The sequence below is a fragment of the Amia ocellicauda genome, chromosome 3 (genome assembly GCF_036373705.1).
Source record: "Amia ocellicauda isolate fAmiCal2 chromosome 3, fAmiCal2.hap1, whole genome shotgun sequence".
NCBI classification, from domain to species: domain Eukaryota; kingdom Metazoa; phylum Chordata; class Actinopteri; order Amiiformes; family Amiidae; genus Amia; species Amia ocellicauda.
Window position 1 is genome coordinate 38,746,403 of NC_089852.1, and position 17,377 is coordinate 38,763,779.

The 17,377-nt window shown below is 41.4% G+C and overlaps 1 pseudogene; it reads right to left on the reverse strand.

The window, feature by feature from the left end:
- Window positions 1-4,158: 4,158 nt before the first annotated feature.
- On the reverse strand, window positions 4,159-15,091 carry LOC136747131 (odorant receptor 131-2-like; annotated as a pseudogene).
- Window positions 15,092-17,377: the final 2,286 nt, after the last annotated feature.

Sequence of the window (17,377 nt, forward strand, 5' to 3'; positions counted from 1 at the left end):
TTAGTGTATGAAGTTAATCGATTTATGTTTTAATGAGCTTTTCAGTCTAAAGTCACGGGCAGTTTTCACAGACCCAGATTAGCACTAGTCATGGACTACTAAATATTATTTTAGGTAGAGCAGGTCAACCTAGACTAATGCTAATCAAGTTCTGTAGAAACAGACAAAAGTGTTGTAAAAAGATGAAAAACATTACCTTTAATGAATGTTCCTGCTGTGCTCTGAGACAATATACCCGCTAAAGAAGGACTGAGCACCAACATTGATATACTGTATTGAACTGTTGTTCAAGCCTGTTTCTCTAAGGAATGGTATGTGTTGTGAATTTTCAGAAATTATAGATGAATCTGAGCCCTAGCAACAGTTACAGTAAGGGAAAAAAGTATTTGATCCCCTGCTGATTTTGTATGTTTGCCCACTGACAAAGAAATGATCAATCTATAATTTTAATGGTAGGTGTATTTCAACAGTGAGAGACAGAATAACAAAAAAAAAATCCAGAAAAACGCATTTCAAAAAAGTTATAAATTGATTTGCATGATAATGAGGGAAATAAGTATTTGATCCCCTATCAATCAGCAAGATTTCTGGCTCCCAGGTGTCTTTAATACAGGTAATGAGCTGAGATTAGGAGCACTCTCTTAAAGGGAGTGCTCCTAATCTCAGCTGGTTACCTGTATAAAAGACACCTGTCCACAGAAGCAATCAATCAATCAGATTCCAAACTCTCCACCATGGCCAAGACCAAAGAGCTGTCCAAGGATGTCAGGGACAAGATTGTAGACCTACACAAGGCTGGAATGGGCTACAAGACCATCGCCAAGCAGCTTGGTGAGAAGGTGAGAACAGTTGGTGTGATTATTCGCAAATGGAAGAAACACAAAATAACTGTCAGTCTCCCTCGGTCTGGGGCTCCATGCAAGATCTCACCTCGTGGAGTTTCAATGATCATGAGAACAGTGAGGAATCAGCCCAGAACCACACGGGAGGATCTTGTTAATGATCTCAAGGCAGCTGGGACCATAGTCACCAAGAAAACAATTGGTAACACACTACGCCGTGAAGGACTGAAATCCTGCAGCGCCCGCAAGGTCCCCCTGCTCAAGAAAGCACATGTACAGGCCCGTCTGAAGTTTTCCAATGAACATCTGAATGATTCAGAGGAGAACTGGGTGAAAGTGTTGTGGTCAGATGAGACCAAAATCAAGCTCTTTGGCATCAACTCAACTCGCCGTGTTTGGAGGAGGAGGAATGACCCCAAGAACACCATCCCCACCGTCAAACATGGAGGTGGAAACATTATGCTTTGGGGGTGTTTTTCTGCTAAGGGGACAGGACAACTGCACGGCATCAAAGGAACGATGGACGGGGCCATGTACCGTCAAATCTTGGGCATTGAAAATGGGTCATGGATGGGTATTCCAACATGACAATGAGCCAAAACACACAGCCAAGGCAACAAAGGAGTGGCTCAAGAAGAAGCACATTAAGGTCCTGGAGTGGCCTAGCCAGTCTCCAGACCTTAATCCCATAGCAAATCTGTGGAGGGAGCTGAAGGTTCGAGTTGCCAAACGTCAGCCTTGAAACCTTAATGACTTGGAGAGGATCTGCAAAGTGGGACAAAATCCCTCCTGAGATGTGTGCAAACCTGGTGGCCAACTACAAGAAAAACGTCTGACCTCTGTGATTTCCAACAAGGGTTTTGCCACCAAGTATTAAGTCTAAGGGGTCAAATACTTATTTCCCACATTAACATGCAAATCAATTTATAACTTTTCTGAAATGCGTTTATCTGGATTTTTTTGTTGTTATTCTGTCTCTCACTGTTAAAATACACCTACCATTAAAATTATAGACTTATAATTTCTTTGTCAGTGGGCAAACGTACAAAATCAGCATCAAATACTTTTTTTCTGTGGGATGTGCTTGACAAACAAGTCCGATCCATGGAGGCCCCACCTCGCAGTTTACAGGACTTAAAAGATCTGTAGCTAACGTCTTGGTGCCAGATACCACAGCACACCTTCAGAGGTCTAGTGGAGTCCATGCCTCGACAGGTCAGGGCTGTTTTGGCGGCAAAAGGGGGACCTACACAATATTAGGCAGGTGTTTATAATGTTATGGCTGATCGGTGTACATTATTCTCAGTGATGATTACTTATACTTACAAATAACCTTAAGCTTAAGAAACATTGAATTCAAAGAATTTCAGATTCTGATTTTGGGATGTATGTGGTTGAATCACACCAAAAAAAAAAAGAAATGAATTACTTATTGTAAAAGTCAGGACATTATTTTAATATATATATATACAGTTAGGTCCATAAATATTTGGACAGTGACACAATTGTCATCATTTTGGCTCTGTACATCACCACAATGGATTTGAAAGGAAACAATCAAGATGTGTTTTGATTGTAGACTTTCATCTTTAATTAGGGTTGTTAATCCAAATTGGGTGAACGGTGTAGGAATTACACCCATGTTTATATATGTTCCGCCCAATTTTAGGGGCTCAAAAGTATTTGGACATACTAACATAATCATTAATTAAATTGTGAGTTTCAACACTTGGTTGCAAATCCTTTGCAGTCAATGACTGCATGAAGTCTGGAACCCATAGACATCACCAGATGCTGGGTTTCTTCCCTGGTGATGCTCTGCCAGGCCTGTGCTGCAGCTGTCTTTAGTTCCTGCTTGTTCTTGAGGTGTTATGCTTTCAGTTTTGCCTTATAAATCAAAACAAACCAATCAGAGAGAGAGTAAAACATTAGGTGTGGCCAAATCAACTATTTGGTACATTCTTAAAAAGAAAGAACACACTGGTGAGCTCAGGAATACCAAAAGGCCCGGAAGACCACGGAAAACAACTGTGGTGGATGACAGAAGAATTCTTTCCCTGGTGAAGAAAAACCCCTTCTCAACAGTTGGCCAGATCAAGAACACCCACCAGGAGGTAGATGTATCTGAGTCAAAGTCAACAATCAAGAGAAGACTTCACCAGAGTAAATACAGAGGGTTTAACCACAAGATGTAAACAGGAAACAGGAAGACCAGAATAGAGTTTGCCAGAAAACACATAAAGAACCCTGTACAGTTCTGGAACAACATCCTATAGACAGATGAGACAAAGATCAACTTGTACCAGAATGATGGGAAGAAAAGAGTATGGAGAAAGGAAGCAACTGCTCATGATCCGAAGCATACCACCTCATCTGTGAAGCATGTTATGGCATGGGCATGTATGGCTGCCAAGGGAACTAGTTCCCTTGTATTTATTGATGATGTGACTGCTGACAAAAGCAGCAGGATGAATTCTGAAGTGTTAGGGCTATATTATCTGCTCAGATTCAGCCAAATGCTTCAAAACGCATTGGATGGTGCTTCACTGTGCAGATGGACAATGACCCGAAAGCATACTGCAAAAGCAACCCAAGAATTTCTTAAAGTGAAGAAGTGAACTATTCTGCAATGGCCAAGTCAATCACCTGACCTGAATCCAATTGAGCAGCAATTCACTCACTGAAGGCAAAACTGAAGGCCAAACGCTCCAAGAACAAGCAGGAACTAAAGACAGCTGCAGTGCAGGCCTGGCAGAGCATCACCAGGGAAGAAACCCAGCATCTGGTGATGTCTATGGGCTCCAGACAAACCCAGTATTGAAACTCACAATTTCATTCATGATTATGTTATTTTGTCCAAATACTTTTGAGCCCCTAAAATTGGGGGGAACATATATAAAAATGGGTGTAATTCCTACACTGTTCAACCAATTTGGATGTAACTACCCTCAAATTAAAGATGAAGTCTACACTTAAAGCACATCTTGATTGTTTCCTTTCAAATCCATTTTCGTGGTGTACAGAGCCAAAATGATGACAATTGTGTCACTGTCCAGATATTTATGGACCTATATATACATATTGTTGCAGGATGAGCAGGCGGGTCATAGATGACTACTATGTGCCTGCTCGGTTTCTCTCCTTTCTGGCCAACAGGACCACGGACAGCTGCATGAGTCTGGCTGCACTTCCAGGATCAGGACCACGGACAGGGGTGTGGAAATTTCCAGAGTGCAGCAGAGCTGACACACCCCATGGCTGAGGCAAACAACACAGGTGAAACCCATCAGACCTGGGCTATATAATCAGGCCATTTTCACTCCTGTGTCTCAGTAGGTGGTTGGTGAAGGGACAAGGAGGGCGAGGGCGAGGGCGAGGGCGAGGGCGAGGGCGAGGGCGAGGGCGAGGGCGAGGGCGAGGGCGAGGGCGAGGGCGAGGGCGAGGGCGAGGGCGAGGGCGAGGGCGAGGGCGAGGGCGAGGGCTGCTTTTATGGATAAGAACATTTCTTTTGGACAACAACCCTCCCTGGCAATTGACCCTGGCCTGTGACCCGAGGACGGATTTAGCAAGAGAGAACTGTTTGTTTGCCCTTAACCTCATTGTCTTGGTCAACCAGGAGCCTCAGGCGATGAAAATAAATAGACTTCCTGCTGTCTTCAACTACATTTTGCCTGGTCTTGTGTGTGCTCTAACACCACTACCACACACCCCGCTACAATATATATATATATATATATATATATATATATATACACACACACACACACATATATATATATATATATATACTGTAAAACTTAAATTAAATGCCCCAACGTTAATTTGGAGACCGGCGATTGTAGGAGACCAGTGATTACTCATCAAACCATGCAGTGACCCCTCGTGCCCCATGGAGCTCTTCTGTTTTTCCTTACATATCGCATTAATGCACGAGCATCACGGTCATCGAATGTGCACTTTTGACCACAATTTCCAACCCTATTTACTGTCTTTCCCATAGATCTAAATGGAGATGTAACTTTAGTCACTGTTCCTAGTGAAACACTGAGCAGTCTGTGACTGAAGCTCCTGCCATTCGTTCCCCAATAATGACACCTCAAAGTCACTTAGATCCTTTCCTCTTGCCATCTGATCCAAAATCGAGGTCAGCTGGGCCTGCTCAGCATTTTTATACATGCCACAGAACATGATAAGATGTTTATTACTTAATTGTATCATGCAGTACACCTGTTTGGAGGCATCTGCATTTGTTATGTTCCTCCATTCATTTATTCTGATTTTTCCTTTAATTAGTCACCCACTTGTATATACACATTCAACTCTTGAATGCATCCTTTCTTGATCATTTATATATATATATATATATATATATATATATATATATATATATATATATATATACAGCTCTGGAAAAAATAAAGAGGCCGCTCCAAGTTCAGAAATCAATGTTAAGTGGTCTCTTATTTTTTTCCAGAGCTGTATAGAAAGAAAGGACACATTTAAGAGTTGAAGGTGGGCATCATAAAATAATTTAAAAAGACAGGAACACACAAATAAAGAACAGCTACTACTACTGTCTGAAAAAATACTCAAAAAACAAGTGCTTGTCTGGTTTTGCAATGTTTAAGAAATGTTAAACACCAACCAAATATTTCAGAGGGCTGCTCTTACATATTAACTCCATACAGAATAAACATCTTAATTTCATGCCATTTTACAAAGAGAAAAGATTGTTGTGCTTGACTACTGCATGTAAACTGGTAACAAAAAATCAAGTATTTTTAAACTATATGTATAATTTTATAATTGAAAGGCAGAAGATCAGACAAGTTGTAGTTAGCTAAAGGCACACTTTATTGTGGGTGAAGGTGATGGTGCAGAGCAATAGACACAGAGAGAAGAAGTGATTGTGTGTGTTGGGGGGAAGGGTCATTTAGACTACACAGTCAAAATAACTCCAGTAAATTCAATCTGAAGGTGGCAGCCAGATCTGCCACTAGGCTTGCACTAAAACTGGGGATATTTTTTTACTGTATCCAAAAACAGCATAACATTTCAAAACCTTGAAATACTGTTCATCCCTTAAACCATAGATGAGTGGACTTAGGCAACGTGAAGCTAAAGAAAAGGCAAGAAAATCGAAATATCTCAAGTTTATGAATGCATTAAAGTTTATCTCCATTACAGCTGTTTCTATCAGAGGGCACAGCATTTCAACCACACAGAGCAGCAGCTGTAAGGCATGCAGCATCACAGTCCTGTGGCCTTTGGACATTGGTTTCCTAGTTTCTGCTGAAGCTGCTCTAGCTGCAAAGAAGATCTTTATGTACGTAAATATAATAATTACTATTAATACTGAGAAATAGAGCTGGGCGACCGTTGACCTCATATATGCTAGCCACTGTTTGGGGAACATAATTTGATAAGTGCAGGTGCCCGTTATCTCATACAAATGTACTTGTTCGGTTTCAAAAATAATAAAAAGACTTAAAGAAGGAGGGATCAAACTAAGCCACCAAATAAGGAGAATGCCATGGAGCCGTCTCTTGGTTGTAGAAATGTCTGCATGTCTCAGAGGCAAGCAGACGGCCATGTAGCGCTCTAAGCACATTGCAGTGATGGTCAGCGGAGTGGTGCAGCTGAGAGTGTCCATAATCATACAAAGCAAAAGACAAAGTCCCACAGGCATCATGATATAGAAGCAATTCAGTAAAATTACCAAGTCAGTCAAAACCAGGAACACTGAGTAACTGAGGAGTGTTTGTGCAAATAAAATATAGCGTGTGTTTGTCCAAAAAGCCTCTCTCTTGAAGAATGTGAACAACATGAGACAGTTCAGATAGAAAAAGGCCCCCACTAGGACCTGAACCATCAGCATTTTCACATTCAGCACGGCTGGACTGGAACTCCCTCTTACTCCTTCACTGATGCTGACATTGCTTTGCGTGATGTTCTCAACCATGTCTCATGACCTGTATTAGCAAAATTCAGACAGGTCAGAAAGCGCATTATAAACTGCTTAATCACTGTTTTGTCCTCACCTTGATAGCTGCTCTATTTTAATTCAGTTCCATGCGAGGACTGCTTATTATATTATTTGGGGATACTTTCTAGTCCTTATTAGACCATATTTGTATAAGGATATGTAATTGTACATTTTCTTTGCTAATGGAGCATAAAGCAGAAGTTAATCATATGTCTAATTTATTATAAAATTGCTTGCAGTCTGCCAGAATGTATTGATATTGTTTGTCTCTACTTCATAAAATTACTATATAGAGAGAATGCATTATAATCTAATAATGCTCTGTTATAATTGTCACAAACAAATTATAACAAATTATAATATATATATACACTCACCTAAAGGATTATTAGGAACACCATACTAATACTGTGTTTGACCCCCTTTCGCCTTAATTCTACGTGGCATTGATTCAACAAGGTGCCGAAAGCATTATTTAGAAATGTTGGCCCATATTGATAGGATAGCATCTTGCAGTTGATGGAGATTTGTGGGATGCACATCCAGGGCACGAAGCTCCCGTTCCACCACATCCCAAAGATGCTCTATTGGGTTGAGATCTGGTGACTGTGGGGGCCAGTTTAGTACAGTGAACTCATTGTCATGTTCAAGAAACCAATTTGAAATGATTCGACCTTTGTGACATGGTGCATTATCCTGCTGGAAGTAGCCATCAGAGGATGGGTACATGGTGGTCATAAAGGGATGGACATGGTCAGAAACAATGCTCAGGTAGGCCGTGGCATTTAAACGATGCCCAATTGGCACTAAGGGGCCTAAAGTGTGCCAAGAAAACATCCCCCACACCATTACACCACCACCACCAGCCTGCACAGTGGTAACAAGGCATGATGGATCCATGTTCTCATTCTGTTTACGCCAAATTCTGACTCTACCATCTGAATGTCTCAACAGAAATCGAGACTCATCAGACCAGGCAACATTTTTCCAGTCTTCAACTGTCCAATGTTGCTGAGCTTGTGCAAATTGTAGCCTCTTTTTCCTATTTGTAGTGGACATGAGTGGTACCCGGTGGGGTCTTCTGCTGTTGTAGCCCATCCGCCTCAAGGTTGTACGTGTTGTGGCTTCACAAATGCTTTGCTGCATACCTCGGTTGTAACGAGTGAATATTTCAGTCAAAGTTGCTCTTCTATCAGCTTGAATCAGTCGGCCCATTCTCCTCTGACCTCTAGCATCAACAAGGCATTTTCGCCCACAGGACTGCCGCATACTGGATGTTTTTCCCTTTTCACACCATTCTTTGTAAACCCTAGAAATGGTTGTGCGTGAAAATCCCAGTAACTGAGCAGATTGTGAAATACTCAGACCGGCCCGTCTGGCACCAACAACCATGCCACGCTCAAAATTGCTTAAATCACCTTTCTTTCCCATTCAGACATTCAGTTTGGAGTTCAGGAGATTGTCTTGACCAAGACCACACCCCTAAATGCATTGAAGCAACTGCCATGTGATTGGTTGGTTAGATAATTGCATTAATGAGAAATTGAACAGGTGTTCCTAATAATCCTTTAGGTGAGTGTATATATATATATATATATATATATATATATATATATATATATATATATATATATATATATATATATATATATATAAGCTGAACAATATTGATTTCAGTTAAACATATACAACACAGGTTCAATTCATTTGTTAAGTATGATGAATTTATAATTGAATTACCTTCAAAATCTTCTGGTAGTGTCCTTAAAGAAAATATTTTCAAACAAATGTCTTTTATAGACAGTAGCTAAACTGCAAACTGTTTTCTCTAAGGAATACAACATATAAACAATTTGTTTGTCATTTGAAAGACACCAATGAATAATGAAACATATCCCAAATGGAGACCGTGTTACATCCAGTAATGCCTTTTGTCAATTTTCTCCCTAAGCTTTGATTAATATCTGTACTTCTGTCATTAACAGCACATTTATTTCAATTGTCATGATATAACTACAACCAAGCTGAGAGTGAATTAAAATGAGTCTTCTGTCTATTCAGGAAGAGTGTATCATCCCCTCTCCCTCCTGCTCTGAACTCATGGGGATCCCTTCTTATGCAGCACAACCAGGACCTTTTCCTTCGTCAGCACCACCTCTGTTCACCTGTTCAAGTCTGATATTCTTTGTGGATTGGACAATAGCCAGTCCCTCCTTGCTGACACATCTGGTATTCGCAGCACATCCTCCCCAACGTATCCAAAACTGTTGTTTGACTTGTTTCTCCTCCTCGCTTCTTCCACATTCATTTGTGGTCAAACTAATTCACACCCTTCATTTGGAACAAGTAATTAACAAGTAATTTGGAACAGTAATTAATGTACTTAAATCAATATTTATTAAGTTATTTATCTTTTCAGGGTATGTTTAACACTGATACAACCAAACTGAGAAACACTGTTTAACTGTTTGTTTAGCACTGAGAAAATGAAAGATTCAATATTCTTTTTACAGAATTTATTTTTCAGTATATTTTCTGTAAATTAATGGATTTAGCAAAGGTGAAATGTAAGAATCAATGAGTGCAGAAACTGCCACTCAGTAATTATCCCTCTAGTGGAGAACATTATTGGCAGGGCCATATGGACAATAGGCCCTGTGTACCAACTGATTTAACCATATAGAACACAGTAGCAATAGGTCAGCTATGAATTGCTTAGTTTCAAACACTGAAATAAATTAGTCCAGACTGCCTGTGGTTCATTAATTAAGAGCACACTTTATTGTGGAAGCTGGTGTTGGAACAGAGCAGCAGACACAGCCTGTAGGTTTCGTAGGTGTTGTGATAACATTGTTGACCACATTAAATTGTACCCCCAATAATGTATGTCCGGCTCCATAGGCTCCAAAACTGACAGCATCCCCCCTCGCTCGACAAGAATATTCATACGTCAACCCCTCCCCTGATCGACAACTCCACTCTCTCCCCCTCAAGACCATCCCCCCCGAGCCTGCTCAACAACTTTGGAGTGCATGTCTCACTCAGTTCTGAAATTAAACCTATGCCCCTTGTCTGTGGGAACAGAGAAAGGATTTTTTATTCTGCCCAAACATTTTGAAATGATGTTGAGTTGCAATGTAATCCTGATTCTCTGAAAGACAAGAAAAATCACTGATATCTTGCGTTACCCACTGAAGAGCCTATCAGCCACTCTCAGGAACCCCCCACATGAGTGATGTGAGTTATTGTACCAAGCATTGCTTTTAGATCAGAATGACACCCTGTACCTGCAATGCCAATTACCTATAACAAAACACAAATCATTTGAAATTATCCACAAAATGAAAAACAAATCCCATCTTGTACATTTGTACACCACATTGCTTTTTGATTAAAAATGTAAAGCCTATGTAAACATTATTTCATTATTTCAAACATATTATCTTCTATTAGATGTCTTCTACACACAAAAACTGCCCTTCTTAAGAATCACAGAAACCCTCTATATAGTGACTCAATGGGGCTTTACTCTGCTTTTCAAGCCAAAAGTCAAATAGTATTTCACAAGTGGTCTGAAGCTCTCATCTCTTAGACCATATATTAATGGGCTTAAGCACCTTGGAAGAATGATCAGCACAATGAAGAGGATGTACTGTATGTTAATATATATGGACCAATCCAAACTTGATGCCAGGGTTTCCATCACACCATATAGAATGGAAGTGAGACACAGGGCAAGCTGACATAAATGTAGCAGAACTGTGTTTTGTGCCTTGGTCACTGAAGCTTTTTCACAGGAGACAGACCTGGCCTCCAGTATTATTGCAACATATGTGTATATGATAATGAGAGTCACTGCCACAAAATAGAAGCCTGTAAATCCTTTACTTTTATCTAAGGGCACTTTTCTTCTAAAGAATTCTTTCTCCGAACAAATCAGAAATAACATGAAGTAAGTTGGTTCTACAATTAAAACTAAGAAAACATCAGTCAAGACATTCAAACTGCCCATAAACCAAACCACACCAATAGCCACCCTAGTTATTTTCAGAGTAACTATTTCACTGTGTCTCAGAGGAAAGCAGATTGCTATGTACCTTTCAAGAGCCATCACAGCAAGATTAAGTGGCGAGTTACAAAAGGTGGTTCTCGCAGCTATAATGAAGACAACACAGAGACCATTGAGAACATACAGCTCAACTGATGCAAAGATGTACAGCAGCATACTGGTCAGCAGCTGTATGGAGTCATTGAAGAGCATGTGAGCAAACAGGATGTAGCGCGATGTCTCTCTGAAGGTGCTTCTTGTGCTCAGGGTGAAGAGCATGATTCCGTTCACATAGAGGAAGATCAGACATGGTGTCATGGACAGGAGTGCTTTCACTAACAGCCCCACATTGAGCTCATTTTCAGGTACTTGCTGTGGTACAGTGTTGTTGAAATATCCTGTTGTGTTTTTCATGTCCAAGATTTATTTTCCTCGTAGAAACAATAAGCACAAAAAAAATCTAATTTCTAAATTCTCAAGGTTTCAGATAATCAAAACAAGGTTTTCATATGTTCCTTCAATAATATTTTAAACTGTCAAAGTGATTGAAAATGCAAATAATATTAAGGGTATAACTTTTATCAAACACAAAACTTACATGCAGTCACTTCCTTCAAGAAAGCAGTGAAAGAAAAGCCATAGTCATGAGAAGAGTCAGGATTTGTTTGGTTTTCCAGAGATGAAGCATTGTGACATATTGTCTGAACTGCGCACTTTAAAAGAAGATATTGGCAGGCTGAGCTTTCTGCTTAAGGTGAAATTTCTCAAAGATTCCTCAGTTGTCTTTGGAGTGATTGTGGATCATAGAAGCAGGTCTAAGAACATCTTCTGCCATTCTACTGAGATCAGCTGTGAAACCAGGTAATATATATGTGCTCAGACGAGAGCTGCATTGACAGTAATGTGACAGATCAGGGGGACTAATTATCAAAGGCCTACAGGGCCGTGGAAAATGCAGCACGATGAGGAGCCTGAGCTGACAGGTGACAGGGCTGCTTTAATCAGCCCCAGCAGCCACAGGCTGTGGAAGCCAAGAGGGACTGGGAACACATTTATTTTTACAGGAGGGTGTAATGATGAAATTAATAGATACCCTTCTTTGTTTTAATATTTTCTGAGGACCATTATTGACACAAACAGTGAATAATTGGGTGTATTGAAAGACAGGAGTCCAGACATTGTGTGGATCATTAAGAGCACACTTTATTGTGAGATATGGTGTTGGTACAGAGCAGCAGACACAGTGCTGTGGGAACAGAGAGAGGAGCTGAGGGGCTTGTGTGCCCAGAGCTGCTCTAATGTTCACCTCTCAGGCAGCTGTAAAGAGAGGGGCCGTGTGACTGCTGTGTGTCTCTAACAGTGCACTCACTGCTCACCTGCACTATGAGAGAGACAGTGATTTATTCTGAATGTGGATCACATTTTCTTTATTATAGCTTTATTATTTATTGAAATATGAAATCCGTTTTTTAAGAACTATCACGGCACACAATTTCCAGCACAATGAATGAGGGTTATGATCATCAGGAAAAAGCAGAGCACCCATGAGACCTGACATTGAAATTGTAGTACCACTGACACATTCATCACTACACTTCTACAGCAATTATTACTTTCCTTATGTCTTAAGTTAATCACTATCAATAACCAGTTAATCCAGTACAGGGTTATGGTGGCTGGAGCCTAATCCAGCAGGCACATGGTGCAACGCAGGGTTCACCCAGGACTGGACACCAGTCCATTGCAGCACAGTACACACAACTACACAGGGCAGGCCCTGACCAATTTAGTGCCCTAGGCAAGATTTTAGCTAGTGCCCCTTGCATCGCAGCCAATTCCACCACCGATCATTGTGTTCATACACTCACACAGAAACTGCATAGCTTTATGTCTTTGAGATTTTCTTTATTTTAGAAACATAAAACCCCCACAAAATAAAAACAGTATTAAAGAAACAAGTGACATACAATTAATTATAAATACAATATAAATAAGAGTATTGCACAAAACAATTATATTACAGAAACCTTAGTGCAATATGCATAATGTAGCATTGTTCTACAGCCTTACTTGCCTTGCCTTTCTTGCAGCAAACAATTGACATAAAACAAATTATTAAGAAGAATATTGCAATAAAAAACTAACTACATTACAGAAACATCAGTGCAGTATGCATAATGTAGCATTGTTCTACAGCCTTACTTAAAATTAATTTAAAATTAGCAAACGTTACTAGTATCATCCAAAGTAAGCTAGCTAGTAGTAACATTGCTCCAACAGTAACTATGCAATTAGATAAACTATTCATTCATCACATCAGCCCTGTCCTTATCCTGTTTGTCCTCCTCTTCTCTTCTTCTTTTTCTTCCCTGGGCACCAGAGGGCTATGGTCTTTTTGACAGTTTGAAGTGGCTACTGGTGTTAATTGATCATGTTTCGTGTTCAGTGACACTCATTGCTTCAGATAACTGAACTCACCCCCCCACAATCAGGTAAGTCTAACATTGAGAGCGGGGGGGGGGGGGGGGGGGCGATTGATGCACCTGGCCAGTGTGACGCTGCGGGCAACACGGAAAATATGGCCTAATATGTTATGTAGTTATGTTGTTGTGGGGGCTTTCACTTTTTTGTAATATTTCGAATTAATAGTATTAAAATAGTATTAGTAAAAAAAAAAAATCTTCACTCCTTTGGGCGCCCCTACGGTTGGACGGCACAACCTAGCATTTGCCTATTGCGCCTATGCCACGGGCCGGCCCTACAACTTCAGTACCATTTAGAGTAGCCAATCAACCCAAGTAGCATGTCTTTGGGAAGGAGGAGAAAACTGGAGCCCCCATTGACAGCCCACAAAGATACAGGAGAACTTGCTAAGTCCTCACAGGTAGACACACAAGGCCAGAATCGAACCTGGGTCCCAGGAGCTGTGAGAGAACAGTGCCAACCACAGCACCACAGTACTGCCCTGTTTTAAGTTATTCATTTATTATTTGTAAGTTTGTTAATGTAATTATATATAGTTTCATACATTTCTCAGGAGGCATAATCAAGCACTTCTCCATGCAGCACCTCTTTAGCTCCTCTAGGTTGTGTGGATTGTGCTTGGGCAGGGCCTTCTGCTGTACATACCACAGAGTTTCTATTAATTCAGGAGTAGTGACCAATAAAGAACACTGATTATGGGCTTCAGATCATTATCATGCTGGAAAGTTCATTTGTCACCAAGCTTGAGCATCAAGACACAGCGTGTGTCAGCTTTTCTGCTAAAATATCCTGGTAGCCTATTCTTTGGAATTCATCTGTCCCTCAGTTCTGACTACTCTATATGCTATCAATCTCTTACCTTCCCACAGGAAACATGGCAGACATTTTCATGACACACACAAGCCATCTAAATAGTGACTGAATGAGGTTTTACTCTGTTTCTCAAAGGAAACATGAAATAGTATTTCACAAGTGGTCTGAAGCTCTCATCTCTTAGACCATATATCAGTGGACTTAAGCACCTTGGAAAGATGATTAGCACAATGAAGAGGATGTACTGTAAGGTAAGAAACACAGACCCATCCAAGTTTGATGCCAGAGTTTCCATCACACCATGTAGGAATGATGTGAGACACAGGGCAAGCTGAAAAAAATGCAGCAGCACTGTGTTTCGTGCCTTGGTCACTGAATTTTTTTCAGAGGAGACAGACCTGGCCTCCAACATTATTGCCACATATGTGTATATGATAATTAGAGTCACTGCCACAAAATACAGTGCTGTGAATGCTGTGCTCACATCTAAAAGCATTTTTCTCCTGAAAAGTTTTTTCGTTGTGCAATGCACAGAAGACAAAAGTATAAGGGTTCTGTAATTAAAATGATCATGATGCGAATAATGTCATTCATGCTGCCAAAGAACCATATCACACCTATGGCCATTCCAGTTCTCTTTGGCGTAGCTATTTCACTGTGTCTCAGAGGGAAGCAGATTGCTATGTACCTTTCAAGAGCCATTATAGCAAGATTCAGTGGTGAGTTGCAGTAAGTGATGCTTGCAATTAAAAAAAGAATGGCACACACACCAGTGATAAGATGTAGGCTGACTGATGAAAAGATGTACAGCAGCATACTGGTCAGCAGCTGTATGGAGTCATTGAAGAGCATGTGAGCAAACAGGATGTAGCGCGATGTCTCTCTGAAGGTGCTTCTTGTGCTCAGAGTGAAGAGCATGATGCCGTTCACATAGAGGAAGATGAGACACAGTGTAATGGAAAAGATTACTTTCACCAGAATCTCTGTGTTTAGCTCATCCTGCAGTGCTCGCAGTGGTACAGTGTTGTTCAAATATTCTGTTATGTTTTCCATCTCGGGGGTTAGCTTTCCTGTTGAGACAAATAATAACCATAAATATCTTCTCTATGTCCCAGATTAACCCAGCTGAAACCACATCCAAACATTAATGTTCAAGGAAAACAAAACAGTCTTCATACAATTAATAAAGAAAACATTAAAATAAAAAATGTTAGGTAGTACCAGTAATATTAAGAATAGTGAAAACGTTTTGGATTAAATTCAACTAGTTTAAAAAGCAAACATCTTAAATGCACTCTGCTTGTCAAGAAATACTGAAGGACACCAGAAACCAAATATGTTTATAATTACATACCAGTGAGTTTCCTCAGTTGTCTTTGGAGTGATTGTGGATCATAGAAGCAGGTCTAAGAACATCTTCTGCCATTCTACTGAGGTAGGTAATATATAATATATATATGTGCTCAGACTCTTCCATCTTAATGAAGGAGAGAGGTGCATTGACAGTAATGTGACAGATCAGGGGGACTAATTATCAAAGGCCTACAGGGCCCTGGAAAGAGCAGCATGATGAGGAGCCTGAGCTGACAGGTGACAGGGCTGCTTTAATCAGCCCCAGTGGCCCCAGCGGCCCCAGCTGCCCCAGTCTGGGGAAACCAGGAGGGACTGGGAACACAGGGAGGCAAGGATGAGCCCTGAGCAGCATTTTCAATCTTAAGTATTTTTGATAAATCTGTGGTTCATTAAGAGCACACTTTATTGTGAGATATGGTGTTGGTACAGAGCAGCAGACACAGTGCTGTGGGAACAGAGAGAGGAGGTGAGGGGCTCTAATGTTCACCTCTCAGGCAGCTGTACAGAGAGGGGCCGTGTCACTGCTGTGTAGGTGAGTTTACATGCAGTGCAATGGTGATACGTGTGCACATTTGGCCCAAAACCTCAGCAGAATTAGGTTTGCGGCCAAAAACAACTGCCCCAGAGAAGGACAGCATCAGTCCCAATTACTCAAGTAAATGACGTAGATATGACATGTAAACCCACATTTCACATTTAAATGATACTGAGATAATCGTATGTATCATGCAATGACCACATTATAAAAGTGAAAATAACTTTTCACTTTATTGTGGGTTTTACGGTAAAGTAAATTGCTGATGGACATTTCATGGCTAGCAATGGTTTATTTCAGGTTAATGGAAATGCAAAAGCCGTTTTTTTTGTTTCCTATTATCATTATGCTCTCTATATTGTTGTGGGTCTGCTATGCACTGTGAAAGGGTTCGAGGAGGCCGCAGCCGTCGAGCTCCCTTTAAAAACTGCACAGCCAGAAAATGAGACCCAGGAGCCTCGCCATCAATCCGGACATGACATGCGGAGATGGCCGAGATTTGAGCGTGGACAGGGACTTGCCCTGGTCCAACAGCTCTTGTAGAAATTGCAATATGACCCCGATGGGGCAATTAATTGGGTCTTGACCGCTGTCTTGGCACCAGGTGCTAAACGTCCACCAGCGGTAGGAATACTGCGACCTCGTAGAGGGAGCTCTCGCCAACTGAATAGTGGCAACTACCGCATCCGACAGACCCCAGGCAATCAACCACTCCCACTCAGGGGCCAGGCTCAGAGCTGGAGGAGGCCCGGATTGGGGTGCCAAAGCATGCCCTGTACCTGGGACAACAAGTCTGCTCTCACTGGGTGCTGCCAAGACTCTCCGTGGATGAAGGCTTGCTCGTTCTCTCCTGACCTTCTCCAGGACCACTGGGAGAAAGGGGAATGGTGGGAACACGTAAAGGAGACAGCACGGCCGCGTGTGGGCTAGCGCATTGATCCCTAGGGTTCTTGAGCGGTTTTGGATGGAGAACCATAGTGGGCAGTGTGTGGACTCTGCCAAGGCAAAGAGATCCATGTCCGCCCTGCTGAACCGGCTCCACAGTTGTACCACAAGCAGGTGGAGGTGCCATTCCAAGACCGGGGGTCCTCCCCGAGAAAGGAGGTCCTCCGCCGTGTTGGACAGGCCTGGGAGGTGAACTGCTCTGATGGAGCGGAACCGTGGCTGCACCCACAAGAGCAGACGGCGTGCTAGACAGTACAGTTGATATAGGCAACCACCGCCATTGTCCGTTGTCTGTCCGAACCAGCACATGTCTGTCACGCAGGACTGGCAGGAAATGAGACAGTCCAAGGAGTACTGCTTGTAACTCCAGG